This window comes from Athene cunicularia (assembly GCF_003259725.1).
Source record: "Athene cunicularia isolate RWA chromosome 12 unlocalized genomic scaffold, athCun1 chr12_part1, whole genome shotgun sequence".
Taxonomy (NCBI): domain Eukaryota; kingdom Metazoa; phylum Chordata; class Aves; order Strigiformes; family Strigidae; genus Athene; species Athene cunicularia.
In genome coordinates, this window is record NW_020799116.1 from 8,962,051 (window position 1) to 8,982,593 (window position 20,543).

Consider the following 20,543-nt stretch of genomic DNA (forward strand, 5'->3'; position numbering starts at 1 on the left):
AAAAAAAAAAAAAAAAAAAAAAAAAAAAAAAAAAAAAATCTAGTACCAATTATGAGTGCTAAGCATTTGAAAATCCTTGAAAATCTGGCCTTCAACTCGGTCACAAAGAAGGGGCTTAATTTCCCGGCTGTCAGGCATCCCAATCAACAATTGAAGTCAATGGGATCTACACACTACCTTATTAAAAAAAAAAAAAAAAAAAAGAGCCTAAGAGGCTCATTAAGCAACTTCAGCTACAGGGAGACAACCTCCGTTGCAGAAGACAGCAGCTATACACAGCTTTGTGCATCAGCCACTTTGCTCTCATGCTTAATTTGATTAATCATTTTGGTATTATCCCCAATTAGAAAAGTGTCTAACAGGAAAAATAATTAAAAAAAAAATGATTAAGACTAAGACACAGCAGAAAACAGCAGCTACTGAACATGCAACTACTTGGGACTTCTGGCATTTGCCAAGGATAGAAAATTAAAGCTAAAAATTGTGGGCAAATACAAAGGCATTGGTGTTTCATCCAGACTGTGGATTTTGAATTTTTTTTTTTTTAATAAACTGCAACCGAATTCCAGATGTTGAAAGTTGGGAAGTAAAAATTGCTTTAGCTGTAAAAACACGGAAAGGTGAGACAAAAAATTCTGCTGAAATATAATGATTCTAAGGGATGAAAGCAAAGCCTGTGCCCCCCCTCCCTGGGAACGGGGTGGGACAGGATTTTTCCCCTCTCTGTGCCAAACCAGGTAGCAGCACAGGGGGTTGCCTGGAGTTTCCTTTTAATAAGGGACAGATTGGAGCAGAAACCCCTAAGAAGTCCCTCAGCAGGGAGGGAAACGCAAGGTCCCCTGCGTTTCTGGTGCTGGGGCAGTTGTGAATGGAGTCCCCCAGACCCTCTGGCACCCACGTCCTGTCTCCGGGCAACCCACAGCTGGTACCTGGCAACTCTACCTGTGCGATAACACCCGGGCACAGGGACATGGGGATGCAACAGACACAAAGTAGTACACCCCAAAAAGATGCACAGACCCACTATTTTCTTTTACCAGAGTCCAAATTACCCCTGGCACAGCAGAGCTACGTGTGAGGCTCCAGGATGTACTTCAGCATCCAAAGGCAATCCAAATTTGGACCTGCACGACTGGTTCTTGTTTTAATATATGGGTTTGATCACCACCAACACTCAGGGCTTTTGAAAGCAGAAGTCAGGGCAGTATTTTGAGATCACTGGTTTCACCCGTTTGTTTCCATCACAGCATCCACAACACTCTGAAGGTGAACGTACAAAATCAGAGTATCCTGCAGCATCCCACCAACTCCATCCCAGGAAGACCCTCAGTTTCACCCTAAAATACAAGGACAGCAGCAAATGTTTGGATTTTGATAAGAAGGGGAATATTCATCAGCATACTTCACCAGTGATGCAGTCAAAACTTGCAAACTTAGTCACAGAAATATGACTGAACTTGTCTGCTACCACAAAACAAAGTACCGTCTAGTGGTTAAAATCGGAGGACATGATTCAGGAATGCAAGCCCTTTCAAAGAAGAACTAAAACACATGATTAAGTGCTGTTGAAGTCAATAGGCTGATTCAGAGACCAACTTTTGGAGCAATGGATAATACTCCCCACATTGCCATATGGCTCTCAGTCAAACTTCCTAGAAGCATTTGCTAATACCGGGTTCCACCACAGCTTTTGGGAGGCCTGCTTTTCTTTTGCCCTATTTCCCCCCCTCCCCTCCTTTCTTTTTTTAAAAAGAAAGTCTGGGAGGATTTTCACCCACTCTGAAGATCCTCTGGGCTGTCACCAACTGAGAGAGAATACACAACCGTGATTACTACAGGGTGGTGCAGACTTAAAGCAATTATTAATATTCTCAAATGAAAGGTCATCTATAAATACTAAATACATGCAAATATATATTATATAATATATAAATATATAATATATATTAAAAAATGCCGATTTATAATTAATAAATGCCAAATTATTATAATCTGAATGCACTTTTTGTGGTGTTCAGCAAAAGGTGCACAAGACATTTCCAACAGCAAAATCCAGCGTGTGCATCAGCCAGCCGAGGAAACTCTGCAAAGAATCCCAGTCCCACCTCAAAACTCCTGAACCCGCTCCCTTTACAACTTGCAAATATTTCACTTCTCCTGCCAGCTCCCCAGTCACTGCTACAGTAAAATCTTCCGTGGCAGGTTTGCTATTTCTTATCCTTCTCATCTATATTGTGCACAGATAGCAGCCACTTGTCATAGCCTCCTGCGAGGCGGTGACAGCGGCACGGCCACCGAGGCTGACCCCCCAGGCAGGCAGCGCTGCCGCCCCACGCCGAGCAAACCGCATCCCCAAGGTTTTCCTTATCTCCCAGGAATGCCATCCAACAGCACCTCCTGCTCCCCAGCCATCCTCAATCCTGCCAATACAAACAAGCAGCAAACCAAACCTTTTCGCAAGATAAATGGCTACCTAGCAGCATGCAAGCTAACATTTCTAGCAACTCAGTTCAAATTCTTTATTTCTATTTATACGATGGGGAACAGAAGGGGGAGACCACTGGCAGAGCCACCCGATGACTCTTCATCCCCTCCCCAAACCACCCGACTGACACAACCCGCCAATTCTCCACATTTCCTAATCTTTGTAAAGGTTGAAAAGTTATTCTTTGTGTTTAGTCACAGAAAAGAAGTAAGACAAAAGCCCAATGAATTCTTGTTGGCTTTTCGAAACACTTCATAGTACAGATAAGGTGTAACACAGTTTTTAAGCACTTTGAAAACACCCTGTTACTTCCTACAATTACACAAACTTAATTGCAGCCTAAATGAGCCCTTCCAGCCATCTTGTCTTTAAGGCAACAGGGAAAGAAGAGGCGCTACAACGTACTATACTTTTTCTGGCTATTAAAGTGTTTCTCCTTATTCAATATCTAAATTAAATCAAATGGAGTATACTAAGTAAGCCCATAAGACACAGCGCATGATGCAAGAGTCTTAAAATCCTTATCTACTGAGCACTCCAGCTTAAAGGCTGATGTTTTATGTTCCCCTGCAGCGCAGGGGGATCCTGCTGGCTTGGCCAGACTAGGAAAATAAGCTTTGAATGACCAAACGCAACTGCAACTTGAAAAGTAGGAACCAAACCAGACACAACAAACCACAGAGCAGCCGCCCCGGCCTGGCCCGAGCTCGTCCAGCGCTGCGGTTCCTCACCGGCACACTCCTCATGCCACGGCAGGTTTTGCAGGGCTGCTGATAAGATGCTCACAAGTACAAGCCAACGAGTTGGGTCTTTAATCACAAGATATTTAGTCCGAGATGGACAGGGTAAAGAAAGCAGAAAGCAGGCGCGTGCTGACGGAGCGACAGATGCACGGAGCTGTGCAAATTTGCTGAATTCCAAAGTTATGAATTCCTCGAGTTTAAGCGATTCTTGAAACGCCGCTGAGCCAAAATCCACAGTCCTGTCTGGATGCTCTCCCCGCAGGTCCTGGCGTGGGGGTGAGAGGATGGCACTGCACGGGGGAGCCCACCCCATGGCACACCCACAGGCATGTTCAGAGAAGCGGGAAGGGCGTTTTGGGTCATTTTCTGCCCGTGTTCACCCCAGGCAGCCTTGCAGACATCTCACGGGACAGCCATTCCCTGCATCCACCACACGTGACCCTAGGCAAGAAATGGGTGCTTCTCCACGCTCACGCACCCAGATCTGCAGCCCGGAGCAAGCACTCAGCAGAGTGCAAGTAAGAAACACGAATACCAAGCACTGCTGAGCCCATAAATATCAGCTTTCTATTAACATGCAAATAAAACCTGAGTTCAAGATGAAGTCCAGCATCTATCCTCCAAGTTTGGCTACATTTCTCTCCTGAATACATATAATTAAAGCATATGAAATGTCATTTTACATGTCCTATTAAAGGGACATTTAGCACAAAGAAGTTAAGCAGACCAAATATTAAAATGTGAGTAAAACTATTGCTGATAACAATGACATAAGTTAATACTGGTAGTTAATCAAGTCTAGCTGTATTTTCAGGCTTTTATTGGAAGACTGAGGCTTTTTCACAAAATTTGTGTTACTAAATAATATAATTTACTTAAGTACTTAGCTCTATCAGATCCATCAATTTAGTTTTTGTTGTTCAGCTCATTTGCCATACATTTAGCATACCTGCCCATAGAACCAAACCACACATTGTACCTATTTCCTCCGAAGAAAAGCTCTGTAATTATCACCACATCTACTAAGTGTATTTGGATGTCAAATTTCAGACCTCTTCCTTTTTTTTTTTTTTCCCCCCTTCTTTTTTCTTTTTTCTCCCCCTGTTACCTTTCACCTTGTAAGTGCCAGAAAAGAGTTCCAAAAATTTAAAAAATACCTCTGTGAGCAGGGAAATACAAAAATCACATTTCCTCTGGACCAAACTTCATAGCTTGGAAACAAAACAAAAAAAAAAAAAAAAAAAAAAAAAAAAAAAAAAAAAAAGAAGAGAAAAGAGAAAGTCACTTAACGCTGCAGAGCAGGCACGGGGATGGAGCTGTGATTACAGCATTGGGACATCCTCAAAACCACCGAGCATTCAAATCATGCACAGCAAAGAACTGCTGCCAGCCCAGCCGATCCGCAGGTCATCGCAACCCTGCAGATATAACGCTACTATTTGGGATGAAAAGATAAGGCAAATTTAAAATCATGGCTGTTGGCTTTTAATTTTCAGAAATCAACAGGAACTGGGTGCATCACTCTCCAGGAGCATTTGGAAAAGCCAAGTTAAGATCACTGAGGGCACAAGGGGAAGCAAGGACTTAGCCAGCATCCTTTGGCATGAAGGCACTGCCTGACATCAGCAGAGAAAGGATCAAACCACATTCTGAGAAGCTCCTCAGAGATGTACCAACAAGTAATACTAAAATAATAGTGACTGCTTCACAGTAATAAGGGGTAAGGAGGACAGAGGGAGAAAAAAAAAATTAAAAAGACACCAGCCCACAGTAGTAACTACAAAGAAATAATTTCAGGGCCCAAACCAATATAATTTTTTTTTTTTAAATTAAAACAATTTCATAAAACAACACTACCACAAGCCCACCCAAAGCACCGAGAAGCCATTTTTACCATTTTAATCAAACACAAAGCTGATATGCTAACTTAAAGGATCAAGACAAAATAAGATATGTGGGCCGGCAATCTGAATGCCAAGTTTTACCCATGTGAATTCAGTTATAAATGCTTGGAAAATGTGATTCCTTAACTTAGAAATAGCTGCTGTAGCATTCAAAGGTACTCCAGTAATTACTGGAATGCTTGCTGAAAAACTAGACAGAAGCTAACATCTTACTTACATTAAATACACATTCACCACAAATTAAAAGAGCCACAGAAGAGAAAAAAGAAAAAAAGAAAAAAAAAAAAAAAACACAAAAAAACCACCCAGAAAACAATCAAGCGAGCAGATGTTCAAAAAAGAAAGAAAAAAAAAATTACAAGAGAGGGCCAGATGCTTATTTCTGGTACTCAGTACAATGCGCCAAAGGTGCCCTGCACCACAAGCCTCCCCAAATCACTGATGCTCAACAGCTGAAGGGAGTCAGATTGTCACCTATACATCTGTAAGTGGTAATTTCGTCCCAGATACTGCAATAACACGTTGCCTTAAAATCGCAGAAATGCTGCCTAGTCATCCGAGACAACAGTAAAACAAGAAGCAACGCCAAATGTAGTTGTCTACTACTGCCTGAGGGGCTCGTGGGTTTAGCAACCAGGCTGGCATAAGCATTGTATTATTGAGGAGTGCCCTACATTGCTTTATTAAGTGGCAGTGAAATGTCTATTGCACTCGGTGCCTGGGAAATACTGTAAGAAACACCAACCAACAACAACCAAACTACAAATGAAGCTACTTGACCAATCCAGGCTTATTATCAGTTGATGTTCCCCAAAAATAAACCGTTCTGGAAATAAGAAATTGGTGACGTTAGCAGAGATGGGTTGGAGAACCTCTTTGCGGTGAACATAAAGCCCCAGGACACACTGGTAGGAGCAGAAAAGTCTGCACCCAGGCTTTGGAAGGAGGTACCCAAAGAGAAGTTATCTGCAAAATGTGCATCACACTCTCCTGGCTCTCTTCACACCTCCCCCTTCGCATCCCCACTCCCATGCACCTTCGCGTCTATTCCCACACTTCTCTCGCTACCCACATCCTGAACATATTTATGTTGTAAATATCCATTTGGAAGCATTCGGTATGCTTGTGGCACAAAGAAGGATGCTGCTTTGAGCTTCAGAAGGCAGCCATCTTCGCCATGACCCCTCTCTCCCTTTCCCAACTACACGGGAGGGGAAAAAATTACTTGGCCCTCACTCTTATCTTTTATCCACTCAGGAACCAGATTATTGCCTAATAAAACTTCACTGTAAAGCTATTAAAAATTAAAGAGATATTTCCCTTCCTACATAATGATTTGTCACAAGCCAGACCTAAATCAGGACTGATGAGGTTCATGGTACCTTCTTCTTTTTATTTAAAAAAAAAAAAATTTGGCAGAATTTTCAGATCTTTTTGCAGCCCTTCTCACTCCTGATTGACACAGAATTTCTCCTTCAGTCCTCCAGACCTTACTCCTTCATCGAGATGAAGAAAGAGGTGAAAGGCAGCTGAGGCAGCAGAAATGTTCCCACTGTCCTTCAGGAAACACGCTGAAGAGTCCAAATAGTTGGTATGATTCAGAACTAGTGGTAGAAAAAGGACAAACCAGATTACAGCAACACAGAGGACTCCATCCAAAACCTGCATCCAAAGAGACTCCAGCTAACATATGGTGGAAATGTGACTTTCTGCAAATATCCTCCGCAGAAGCCAATTCCTCTCCTCCACCCAAGCCACATCCAATAGCTCTAGTAGAACAAGCTGTTACTTACACGTATTAGTCAGGATAGGCATCAGCCATGATACAAATTTTAATCCATCTAGCTAATGAGGAATCTGCCATCTAGTTAACGTGCTCAGACCCTCCGAGAAATTAAAATCCACCTATTTAGGCTCCTTGCTAACGGACGCGCCGCCCATCCCGGAGCACGGTGGCTGCTTTCCCAAGTCATCATGTCCCGCGCTCCCTCCACGGGGCCGGCACCGCTCTGCTCCACCAATACAAAGAGAAGCACCCGAAGCAGAATCGCGCTGGAAAAACAGAACTTGGAAAGAATGCGTTAGCAACTTCAATCCAAATATAAAATGCATTTAAAGGTCATAATTTGCATAACTACATCTCATGTTTTTTGTTGTGTGTTTTTTTTTTCTTTTTTCTTTTTTTTCTTTTTTAAATTGCTCTATCCAGGAAGGTGCCGAGCGCTTCTGAGAATTGCTGTGCGCCTCTGCTTCTCGTTTAAAGTTTTAACAACTCTTAGGGCCGTTCAGTGTTTGGCAGGAGCTGCTCTACAAGGCGTCCTAGGACCACGCTAATAGGTACGTAGGATTTCTGAAAAAAACCCTTTTCAAAAAACAAACTAATGAGATAAGGCATATGGCCCTGAGAGCGTACGGCACAATTATCAGACGCTGATATGGAAGTTTCACTTTCTTATGATGCAGTCTTGGTAGTGGATTCAGAAAAGCAGCAATATGCAACCAGTCATAACAGGAAGAGCTCAAAAGGCCACAGGCACAAATTGCCCCTGATGACGGGCATGTATTTTTTTAATCCTTTTGTTCACTTGGATCAACAGCTGCCCCAATCTGCATCTAACAAGGATGCTACACTGATCCCCTAAAACTTCATCACCAAATCCATATTCAGCCCCGTGAAAAGTGTTGTATTTTCCTTGAAAGGATTGTAACTGGAAGAATAGCAGGTACAAGGAGTGCCCTCTTCAACCAGAGTGAAAACCAGGAGATGCTGGAACATTGAGCTCTTGCTTCCTGCACAAAATTAATTATAACAGCCAATCTGTGCTGCTGCTTAGTCTGCTGGGGAAAAGATGAAATGGCTAAATTGCTATCAAGGCACAGGAAGGGCTCATCGCAGCAATGTCTGAGGCTGCTGCAGAAGTGGTATTCTGCCTTCTCCTGAGCTACAGAAGTTAACTCTGGAGATGGACGAAAACTGTGGCTACGAGCCTGCAGTTGCCCCAGCTTGTATAAATGTGTTTGCAAAGATCAATGTGCTCGGCATCGGGTTCAGAGGCTGAACGCAGCTCTATCACCATTAGCACCTGACTGATGATTGACACAAACCACACACCACCTACAAAGGCATTGCACAGACCCGAGCGTGTGGGAAACACAGGCTTTCCAAAAACCCTCCACATCTTAGATGTTTTCCCACATTTCAATTTAAGGGGGAAAAAAAGGAAAAAAAAAAGATCAAGGTTGCAGTATCCGTGTTAAACGGGATCTTTCATTTCCGTGGCATCCACTCACATTCCTTTCAAAAGTTAAGAAATATTCTGTTTATTCTGGACTCAGCACAAGATCTTTCCACCAAAAGCAAGTTCCTCGTAGTGCTCTGCTGCAGACATCACCAGGAGAGAAAGGACCCAGAGCACCAGGGCTTGCTAAGAATCAATTAGTATCACGTTAGAGATGCTGTGTACTCGGTTTTTCAAGCTGCACAGTTTTTTTCAGAAAGGGGAGTAAAAAGCACACCCATTTGATCATGAAAACTGTGTCTATCTCAAAGACAGTGAAAACCTCAAAATCAAGTTCACGAAGCCCTCCGGATTTCCCACTGTAACGTTAGTCATGGGGTCTTTATGAGAAATGCCCCAGTCCTGACTAATTGCTGAGAACGATGATACATTTGTTTCATTACCATCAGACCTAAAATATGTACTCGATAAGAACTTCTGCATTTCTGGCACCTGCCCCCACCCCGAGTCTCACCACCCTTCTTGCTCTGCAGCACAGGGAGATGCTAAAGCTTCTGATTCCTGGTCCACCTTACCGGGGGTGTCCACAGGCCCCCCAGAAGAAGGGATTGCTCCATCTGGTGAAGCAAGCAGACCCTGAGCAACATGAGGTGAAATTCCCTTCATCTCCCACACTGTTTTCCAACCTCACATTTTCCAGAGAGGATGAGGAGATTCAAGGAGACACTCTCCCCTAAGCCGAGCCTCTGGGGAGGCTGAGGTGGATGGTCCAGAGAATACAGCCATAACGTCCAGGGCTGGTTTAGGTCAGGAGTGCCTCCAGATCCCAGAGAGAGAAATGAGACCACACACCCACACCAGGACCCGCGCGGACACCACCATCAGCCCACGGAGGACAACGGGACTGTGCTGGGTGATGGAACACCAACGCCTGCCGTGCCCGAACCCTTACAACAGAGAAGGCTTCAGAGACAATTTGGCACAGGAGGCCAGAGTTTTCCTGCAGTTTTAAAGGATGAAAATTCACATCAGTAAGGAGCTCTTGAGGGCCTCTGTGGCCAACTCACCTATGGTCCTACGAGGTCCTGCACTGACCACGACACGGTCTCGGAGAACGGACAGTTCAAACTCCCCAAGGACGCTCTGGCAAGAGGAGATCCACACATAGCCTCACGCATAGTAAGAAAAATCCACAGGTTCCCTTCATTGCAAGGCGTGCTTTGCTTTGCTTTCTTGTTTGTTTGTTTTTAAATATTCTGGCAGTGGAAACAGAGTCACTGTTTTGTTTTTCTCCCCCACATATGCTATATAGTTTTCTCTCTAACACTCGTTTCTTGCTTACTCAGTTGACTATAGTCTGCTTCTCTCACAGGAACGCTAACTGTGTTTGTCCCCAAACTGTATTGGGATCCAACTGCTTTGTGTCATCCCACCAGCCCCGCTCAGGGAACAATGATCAAAATATTTTCCCTAGAATCTGATGCTGAGAGATGGGCATATATGTTATTTTAGAGTAAAGCTGACCTACAAGGCTGAAGAGTGCGTAGAAGTGTTTTGGCTAGTGAACTCGGTAAACACAACATAAAAAGAGGGAGTAGTGCTACAAATAATACCAAGGCTTTGTTTGTACAACAGAGCTATTTTGCCAGATACACTGCTAAGAAAATACCCCATTTCAACTACACAGCACAGCAAGTTCCCCTGCAAATTACTGCACAATATGATGACACTTTCAGCAACATTTAAATGCAGCCAATAAATTAATACAGGACATCCCAACTGCCCATGGGTCGCAGTTATCAACAAGTAGGTCAAATTAATTCTGGAAGGCTGTGAGAAGCACATAAAATAGTCTACGGCGGCAGTCGGAGGCAGGGATGAAGCAATCCCCACTTGAACGCATCTAGAAGCACTGACACAAGCCCAGGAGCTGAAGAGATGCAGGATGAAGCCTTTCCCCGTCCATGCAACTCGCCTTCCATCTCTGCAAGTTAAAATTAACTTCCCTGACAAAATGCAAATACATTAAAAAAATACCCAAGCCAATTAAGACACAAGTGTTTAAAGACATGAGTAGTAATTACAAATGTATTATTCATACCTAATTTACAAGATGAACTTCTTTCAGTAAAATATTAAACTGTTTACATGCATTCAGGAAGACAATTTCCCAACCCTTCGCGCCCTGCTCTGAAGCGGTGACTATTGCTATGCAACAACTCCGCAGACTTACAGTGTACACTACGAAGTAATCAGAAAATGTTTGACCTCAGATATCTACTTGACCCCACAGAAATGCAGACTCGCTTGCTATAAAATCCTAAACAATGGGGCAGACAAGGTCAGAGGGTCAAAGCAAGTATTAACAGGTCATTGTGCAACCCACTTGGGAGCAATTACTTCTGGTCACGGCTAAGTGGACACTTGATTGAATACCACTAAGACAGCTCACATCCCACAGATAACAATCCTCACAGCGATTAAGAATTAAAGCCCCCATGATTCAGCCTTTATTACTCAAATGAACCTAACTATTCCATAAAAAACTCTTGGTATATGCATGATGCAAGGTCTAAATTGAAATGCCACCTCATTAAACAATAATATCTAATTTTATCTAAATGAATTTTCATGAAAGTACGCCACACAGCTCAGGAATTTTTAAAATGAATTATCACAAGCGATACATAATTTCACCAAAACTGCTGCAGGAAAAAAAAAAAAAAAATTAGCTTCAGGGATGAAAGGGAAACATCTATGCTGAATGAAAATTGCACTTCTTTCTGCTTGCAGAAAGGGTAAAAGGGAGATTCAAGGCTTCTACCAGACAATAGAGACAGATTCTAATCAAATCAACACCTTTCTGCTATGTCAGGTATGCTCACCCTACACCTACCAACAGCAAGCAACCAAAACACGTGCCAACTATCACTGCTCACAGGCCACTTTCAGAAAAGGGGATGTCATCTGCATATTAAACCCCTAAAATTGGGGGTTATTATCATAAGCCGTTAGAAGAGCCACCCATGACTCTGACTGTTATCTGGCCTCCGTTGCTTTCAGCTGAATACAGTTTGTACATCCCCTCCTGCAGGGTGAAAACCCTGCTCCAACACCTGCGAGCACATCCACGTGTTGGCTTTTCATTCAAGAGCTCTTCATTATTTTACTAAAGCGGAGAAGCACAGTTGAGATGCCTGCTTTAAAAGGGGTTCTGTCAGGAATCACTGAAAGAAAAAAAAACAGGTAAGCTGATTTAATTTTTGGCCTATTTGACTGCTGATTCCATGAGCAGGGGCAGCAGGTCCAACCACCCTATGATGAAAGAACAACGTCATCGGCACAAAGGTGGTCTCACCCTCATTTCTATACCTTTACGTGTAATTTTTTTCGGTCTGGCTCTCCCTCAGCCTCCCTTGTCCAGCTAATTCCTGGAATATAGCTAGCACTCAGAGAACCCGTGTCTTCTTTCACAGGCTATGTCTTTCATAGGAGGATAGGAACAAAAAAAAAAAAAAAACCTACCCCCCCCCTTCAAAAAGACAGATGTTCTCCAAGCTAACTAGCCAAGCATAAACCTGCAGAGAAGAGCAGGTTGCATGGACACTGGTGGTTGACTGGTGAGCACCGAACACTGTGGTAAGGCCATCAGGGAGGTGATGGTAACACAAGTTAGGGCCCTTCTGGGGATGAACTCCTTCGCCCCTTCCCCACTCAGCCCCAGCAGCAAAGCCAACGCCTTGGGGATATTTAAGAGCACTGCATATGCAGACACTTGGATGTGCAAAATTATGCATGCATGTTTGGAGGCCATTTTAGAGCCTGGCTCGTGAGTCATACAGAAAGTAGATCAGGAGAAAAAAGAAGTTTAAAGATGCATTTTTTTTTGTATTCTTGCTACTGCACCATAGATTTGCCTTTTTTTTTTTTTTCTTTTCTCCTTTGCTTTTTTCTTTAACATTGAAACTCATTGGGCCTTTGTTCTTTAGCTATTGGAAAATTCTGAGTCAAAACAGCAATCTTTTACATTAGTGTTAATACCAGGATAGTCCACTGATAACGTAACAGATATGCAAAATTCAAGCCTGACAGACCGATGTTCACCACCGTTGATTATTGCACAGGAATACACGAGGAACTAAAAAGCTGCACAGTGGCTTCTCCCTTGTCCTGCTGCCAGCGAGGTGTAATAACGCTATTATGAAAAGCAAACAGGGATGAACTCTGCTCAAAAGAAGGTGAAGCCTGAACTGAGAAATCAATTGCTGCATCAGTCGTGCCCCTACAACTGAGTAATGCTGTTACAAAGTTCATCGAGCCCTCAAGATCCTCACCCTGGCAAGGCTTACGGTATTGTGCATATTTTATTAGCACTGAATATTCATATTGAGGCAGCATCTGGAGACCAACCAACTAAGGCTGCCACTGTGGGGAAAAACAGTTCTGGAGTTCAGCCAGCAGCTGGAGATTTCATCGAGAGGTCCACGCTCAGTCTTCCACTCCTTTATGGATGTTCTGCCAAGTTGCACATCGCCCTGTACCTCTGCCTGCCCATGAAAATCTCGTACCTCCTACTACCCCACGGGGGACAATGTGTTATAGACCCCAGTGCCCTGTTACAACAGCAGCCAGTGCCTGGGAAACTGCTAGGTGCAATAAAAGCAGATGAGAGCCCATGCCCAGGAGCTCATATACAAAAATAAGATGTACTCTCTCACTGAGACAGTCCCCCTCGGACCCCAGAGTGCAGTAATTGGAAAACAAGTAGCAAACTGCTGCTGGGAGACAGGGACTATTTGAGCTTTGCTGCACTGATGCAGCAAAGAGGTACTTATGACTCCGGGGTGCAGGAAGGTGGTTAAAATAGGGCAAAACAGGAGGGCTGGGAAAGTGGGGATAAACTTATATTTGTCTCTAGAAGGCAGAGCAAAGCCATGAAGGGATGCAAAAGCAGTCCCAAATCAGAGTGGTGCTTAGCAGCTGCACACACACTGATCCCCACGATGGGGGAAAGCACTGGAAGACACACACATGCCAAAAGAAAAAAAAAAAAAGATAAATGAGGTAAGATGATGTGAGACAACTCACTTTTAGCACCAGTTCAGTCAGGAAAGGACAGGATTGTGAGATGTCAAGCAGGGACTAGCAACTGGTCTTGCCACCTGCAGAGTCATGTGGGAATCACTCACCAGGGCTTCCTTGACCAAGCTGTACAGTGTATAGTCCCTTCTTCCTTTCCTAATGCTTTCAAAACCATTTAATCATACTATACATAAAATATAAAGTTGGGAGTTATTATAGTCAGCCAGGCCAAAATCTACTGGATGGTTCAATGACTCTCTGACATTCTTCTGATGAGGAACGTGAATAACATCAGAAAAGTAAGTCACACCTAAGCTAGAAAGGACAGCAGTATATCAGAGCACCAAACCATTGCATGGGCGATGGTACGTGGTATGAATCTGGGCACACAGATGATTTTCAAGGCTGGGTTGTTTGTTTCGTTGTTTGTTGGGGTTTTTTTGTTTTGTTTGTTTGTTTGTTTTTTTCATTTGGTATTGTTTCATTTGTGACCAGGAATTTCTTGTATTATTAAGTGTTGCCCTATTCCCGGATCACCTGCTGTGCATTGCAATGGTAGGCCACCTCCTGTCCACCCTATCCTCTCCTGGATCCCTGTCTGTGCTCATCCTTCCCAGCTAAACAGCCTACCAGGGTGTTGGCACACTCCGAAACCCAGAGCCCTGCAGTCTGGCTCATGCCTACTCAAAACTGATGTTAGGTTTTACTGAAAGCTGTCCCGACATCCACTTCTGACCAGCCAAAGCAATCCACTCTTGGGAAAACTCTGTCACCCCACAATGTCTCTCAGCCACGAATTCAGCCCCTAGAAGATATTAAATATTCAGCAAAACAACCCTGGCAACTCACTCCCTACTTGCAGTTACTTCTGGGCACGTATGGGTGATGTCCAAATTCATCAGGGGTGAGCAATGACACTTTGGTTTCCCTCCCCTTGTTTAGCAGCTGGAAGAATCATTGCAAAGGGGAACATGTCCTGTGCCCATGGCTGGAAGCAAGGGATCAGCATGACACTGCTGCAGGGGAAGGAAATTGGGAAATCAGGGAGGAAATGGCTGGGCCAGATAAAATCCCCAGTCCTCCCTCTTGTTAAACAGGACGTTTCTGGTTCAGGAACAGATGGGAAGAGAATCCACTCCATGGCTAATCCAGAGGAGGTAGAGAAGCCTGAAATAAAGTCCCTTTGACTTCAGCTCTGTGTCTCTGACAGCCTGACTCAGTCATGGACGGAGCAGATAACAGGCGACCATTCATTAGCTCAACCAATACACAAAGGCAAGAATTTCCATTCTTAAAGAGATTTAATGATAGAGCTTTAGAAACTGGTTAAAGGAGAGAGACTGAGAATGAAAACACTAGAGATGATACCCAGTAGGTTCCTAATTTCTCTGAAGCAGACACCCCAATGTACAGCACTGGAAGGACACAATTCATAGAGCTAGGCACGTTCTCCAAGCAGAACACTGCCCAGCTGCAGAATGAGAGCTGAGTTCAGAGAAAAGTTTTTCTACTGATCTAATCTAATGGACTACTGATTTATTATTTTTTTTTAATCCCAACCATTAAAAGTTGACCCGTCTTCCTGGGTACACTGAAAAAAAGATGCAACTAACCAGCTGGCTGGGGATGTCAGCCAATTCTCTGTCCAGGAAAGATTTTTTTCACATCTCCTATTTGAAAATTGAAGATGAGAACATAAGGACAGACAGTCTGATAGCAAGCCTATGGGCACTACCACACTCACCACCCATACCTGTATCCTCTTGCACCAGTGGGTCCTTCCAAAACACTCCTCCTCCATGCTGTACCCTAGACCCCGCCGCAAAGGGCTGGAGATGTTGTGCCTTTTCTAAGGTGCAGCAGCAGTTAGGAGGAGAGAAAAAGAAGTTTTTCAGCTCTGCAGCTTTTTCCCGTTCAGCTCCCTGCAATGCTTGTCTTCCTTTTTGGTACAGAATACTTCAGTTGCCTGGAGCTATTCTAGTATATACTGGGCATTCATAGCAGAAGCCCAACAGCTCTTGCTATTTTCGCTCACGGCTACCTGAGCAAGCAGCTCCTGCACTACAGAGAAACACCTTCTTAATGAAGCAGCTATGAGATCAATGTTGTATCACTTCCAAGAGCAAAACAGTTTACAATTAGCTGAAGGTCTGGTATTTGACAGTTTTTTATGGCTCTTTTACAACTGTTTGCAAATCTTTTCTTCCTTTAAATTATTCTGAAAAGTGTGTTAGGGGGAAGCCAGAAGTTATTTTGTGCAAGCATGTGTCTACTTGCATGAATCCAAGAGTCTTTTTAATTTAAAAGCACCATTACAAACGCCCGTATTTACACGATAGTTGTTTATGTAATGCTTTAAAGAAAATCTAAATGGAGCGCAGAAGCCAATGCTAATGCAGAAGACAGTGGGAGTTAACGAACATGCTCCTGGGGCAGTCCAGAAGATGGCAAGACATACTGCCTGTGCCATAAGGATTCAATAAAAAGGCCATATTTCTCTAAAAGAACTTTTGATGCAACTTCGGTACATGCATAAGCAATGATTTTTAGGGTTTTCTCATCTGGATTCCTGCAATGTTCAGGACCTCTGTTCATATACTAGATGAGCATTAAAAAAAAAAAAAAAAACCACACCAACAACCCACACAGAACACTGACTATGAGGACACAAATCCCAAAATTCAACTTTTCTCTTGAGATTCTGTGCACCTCAATAAATGAAAGTAAATGTAGAAATTAAGCTCATCTCTCTTCAACCATTCAGACATGCAAACCTTTTAGTACTCCCAAATCCAGAGTAGTCTGACTTTCAACCCAGAGCAGCAGCCCAGGTCTTGGCTCTCAACAGCACAGCACAGCCCCTTGCTTTCACCTCAAAGTATCACCTACTCAAAGTGAAAGTGCAAGAGAAAGCCTTCACAGATAAAAAGTATGTTCTAGCCTTAGGCCTGTCAGCATGGCACATGTCTAAAGAGAAAAATCAATCTGCATGATAGGGACTTAAAATGCAGGTGCCTGGGTGGAAACAAGAATTTCCAAAAGGAGGCATATGCATGTTAAACAAAATATAAAATAAAAAAAAAAAAAAAAAAAGGATGCTCATTTACAAGAGAACACAGAACAAAAACCCAAGCTACACCTGTAAGAAACATGTTTCTTTGCCAGGAGCACTAAGGTTACACCTTCATTTTAGACTCTAGCCAAAGAGATTAAAGGCATTTTCACCCTCACCCAAATCACAGAGTGGTTTGGGTTGGAAGGGACCTTAAAGATCCTCTAGTTCCCACCCCCCTGCCCTGGGCAGGAACACCTTCCACCAGCCCAGGTTGCCCAAAGCCCCGTCCAACCTGGCCTTGAACCCTTCCAGGGAGGGGGCAGCCACAGCTTCTCTGGGCAACCTGTGCCAGGGCCTCACCACCCTCACAGGGAAGAATTTCTTCCTCACATCTAATCTAAATCTACTCAATTTCAGTTTAAAACCGTTACCCCTCATCCTATCCCTACCCCCCTGATGCAGAGTCCCTCCCCACCTTTCCTGTAGCCCCTTTCAGTACTGGGAGGCCGCTCTAAGGTCTCCCCGGAGCCTTCTCCAGGTGAACACCCCCAGCTCTCTCAGCCTGTCCTCACAGGGAGGTGCTCCAGCCCCCCGCCCCCGAGCATCTTCGTGGCCTCCTCTGAACCTGCTCGAGCAGGTCCGTGTCCTTCTGATGTTGGTGCCCCCAGAGCTGGACACAGCACTGCAGGGGGGTCTCAAGAGCGGAGCAGAGGGGGAGAATCCCTTCCCTTGATATGCTGGCTGCACCTCTCTTGATGAAGCCCAGGACACAGTTGGGTTTCTGGGCTGCAAGCACACGTTGCTGCCAGATCATGTTGTGCTTGTCATTAACTAACATCCCCAAGTCCTTCTCCTCATGTCTGCTCTCAATCTGCTCCTCGCCCAGCCCGTGTTTGTGCTTGGGATTGCCCTGACCCATAGGCAGGACCTTGCACTTGGCCTCACTAATCACCAAGGAGACCAAACCTTCAGCTTTTAACTGAAGTGAAGTTAGTATCAAGGGACGATTCAAGAAAACCATCTCCCAAGCTTCCGATCAATATCACTTTTCATAGCATCCTCCTTGCTGCTGATGCTCCCTCCCTCAGCTCCCATGCACCAACAGCTCTCCACCTGCACGGGGGAGGCAGCAGGCTCCCCAGCCAACAGGTCAGGCACAACTGCGGAAAAATCTTGCTGGACAAGATGGCATGATCAATGCCATCTTTTCCTTGTAATTATACCTATGGTTTGGCAACAAGGTACCCATAATCTAGACTGACTGCATGCAAGATTGTACATCTTCCAGGGGAAGCCAAGCTCTAGCTCAGAAGGATGCCTCCAGCAATGGGGAACTCTACCAAGTTATGTACTCTTATGCAAGTTTGGGGTTTCTTAAACATCTGAAGAAAAAAAAAAAATCAATTCAGTTATCCTGGTTGATTATACTGACAGTAATTATACTTGTGTTATGCCAACAGTATCTTCAGCCTTGAGAGTGCCAGTGCTTTGAGATAGCATGTCTGCCTCACGGATGAAGTGAAGCTGTAGGTTTTAGGCCACTCAGAAGAGGGCAGTAGGCATGGAAGGTGATTTGGGGATGCAGGACAAGCACCCCAGCTAGATACTGGTGCTGTCTGTAAAACTACTCTGTTCCCATCTGGGACAGAAAGCATAGCCCAAACTTGGCTCAAATGATTTCTTCTATAAAAGCAGAGCAGTGAAGGTTAAAGGACACACAGGACCACACTACAAACCGCAACTCAGAGACAAGCTAAAGATGGTAACATGCCAGAACGATCAGACAAGGCTCCCATAGACCTGAGCATCAACAGGGCATTTTATGCAGCTTCAACCACCTTTGCCGCGGTGACCTACCAGCTCCTCCAAGGCAGCCAGCCCCCCAGAGCCCATGCAGGTGTGATACAGCTGGGACCTGCCTCGGCCTGCCATCACACGTGCCGTGAGTGGTGGGGATGGACATGTCCCCATGCCACCCAGCCACTCTGCTCCTGCTTCTCCAAGCCAAACAAATAGATAAGAACAACAACCGCCCCCCGCAAAACCTACTTACCTCTCTTGTTGGTAGACTTATTAAACTTGTAAAGTCTTTTTTGTCTCCTAGGCGAAGGCTTTACATTTCACATCAGGAAGGAACTGCCCAAGGTCTAGAGGGCTTGATCCAAGTGATGCACTAAAAGCTACCATCCTCCACTCATTACATGAAACACGTTCAACTCCCTAAATATTTTAATATAAATTTTACAATATAAGTACATTGTGTGGGAAGAGACAGAACAGTCACCACATCACAGTTTGCTCAGCTGGATCCTGCCCAGCTGTGGGATCACCAGTGAGCAACAGATAAATTTAAGTCCTGTTCTGACATTGGTTCCTCCTGTTGCTTTTGGCGAGTTGCTTAACACCCAGCATGTCCAAGTTTCATTGCTTTATATATACATACATATATCTATGTATACATACATACTGTAGAAATCATATTTATTCAACCTCCTACAATGTTCAAGAAAGCAACGAATTATGCTAAAGCATTTGAAAGCAAGGAGCTCTATCAGAGACCAAGATCAGGAGCCTTGAGAGAACGAGCAGTGATTTCACATCAGCCTGCAGAGCTCTGGAGTGAACAACCATCCTCAGCCTTTGAAAATCAGGACTCTTTTGAGAGAACTTAAAGATGGGTGAAAAATTACTCAAGATCTCTGGAATAAAAAAAAAATATATATATATACACACATTATTATCAGAAAACACCACAGCCAACCCAAAGCACTTATGGGCAAACCACTGATTTGCAATTCCAAACCACTTTTCCACCTCAATCTTCCACTTACTATCTTATCTGATCTTCTCTCAGGGAATCCCCAAACGTCTCTGCTTTGAAAGGACCTCTCAAGCTCTACACTGAGCACTTCTTAGCACTGAAGGCTTTCGTTCTTTAGGGATGGGCATAAAATGATGACAAACAGCATTTTTTATGCACTCTCTTTTTTTTTTTTTTTTTTTTTTTTGGCAAGACTATCCTTATCAGGTAACCAGGCTCTGCTCTCTTTGCCAAATAAAGGTTGCCATACCCAACACAGACACACACTTTTACTGGCCTGCCACATGTAACATTAGCCTAGAATAAATTTCAAGGTGGCACACATGCCATGATCTGTATCAACATCGTAACAAGTGCTGCTTTACTGATGTTCAAGAAATGTTTTAAAGTCTGCAACCACTGGCAATTCTTCTTGGTGGCACAAACCCAGGCATTTTCAGTTACAACAGTACAAAAAAAAAAATCACCGTTAGGAAACACCACAGACCCACTGCATCATGCCAACCAAGCAGGCATGTTGAAGCTGAGACTAGCTGAAGACACTGATTCTTTCTATTATCAAAATGTCCTATATGAGATAACCTCAGCACTTCACAAGCATTATTTAAATCCTTCAGCAGCCTCTTAACATGGCAACTTTTATTCCCACTTTGTAGACAGAAGCATGCAGACATGGAGGAAATGGTGTAGTTATGGAGTAACAGTACCAAACTTCTGACTGCCAGCTTATATTTTCAGGCTTTATGTTAATGTCCTTTGTCCAAAAATCTATTTGCTGAAATGAAGAAAAAAAATAAGAAGGTTCCTTCCTTCTCCCCTTGTCATTCTGTCTTCTAGGAGGAAAAAAAACTTAAGAAAATACCTTCAGCTTGAAATCAAAATCCTTTCAGCAACCAATTTTTGAGGAACACTGCACGGAAACACCCGTTTTAAGTGGGGATGTTAGAAGCCCCAAAAAAAGTATCACAGAATAATGATGCTTTTTTAAACTATCAGTATCAGTCTGTTCCTGGCATTATTTTTGGAAATATGACAGCTATGATCTGAAGCCTTCAAAAGGCATAAGCTATTGGCATTTTAAATACATTACATACAAACATGCATGCAACCCTACACCCACACTAACTCTGAAGATTCTTTCTGCTCATGTCTGTTGGCTCTTCTGAGTGTACTCCACACAGACTGTTTCATTCTCTCATCCCAGTTTTCTCCTA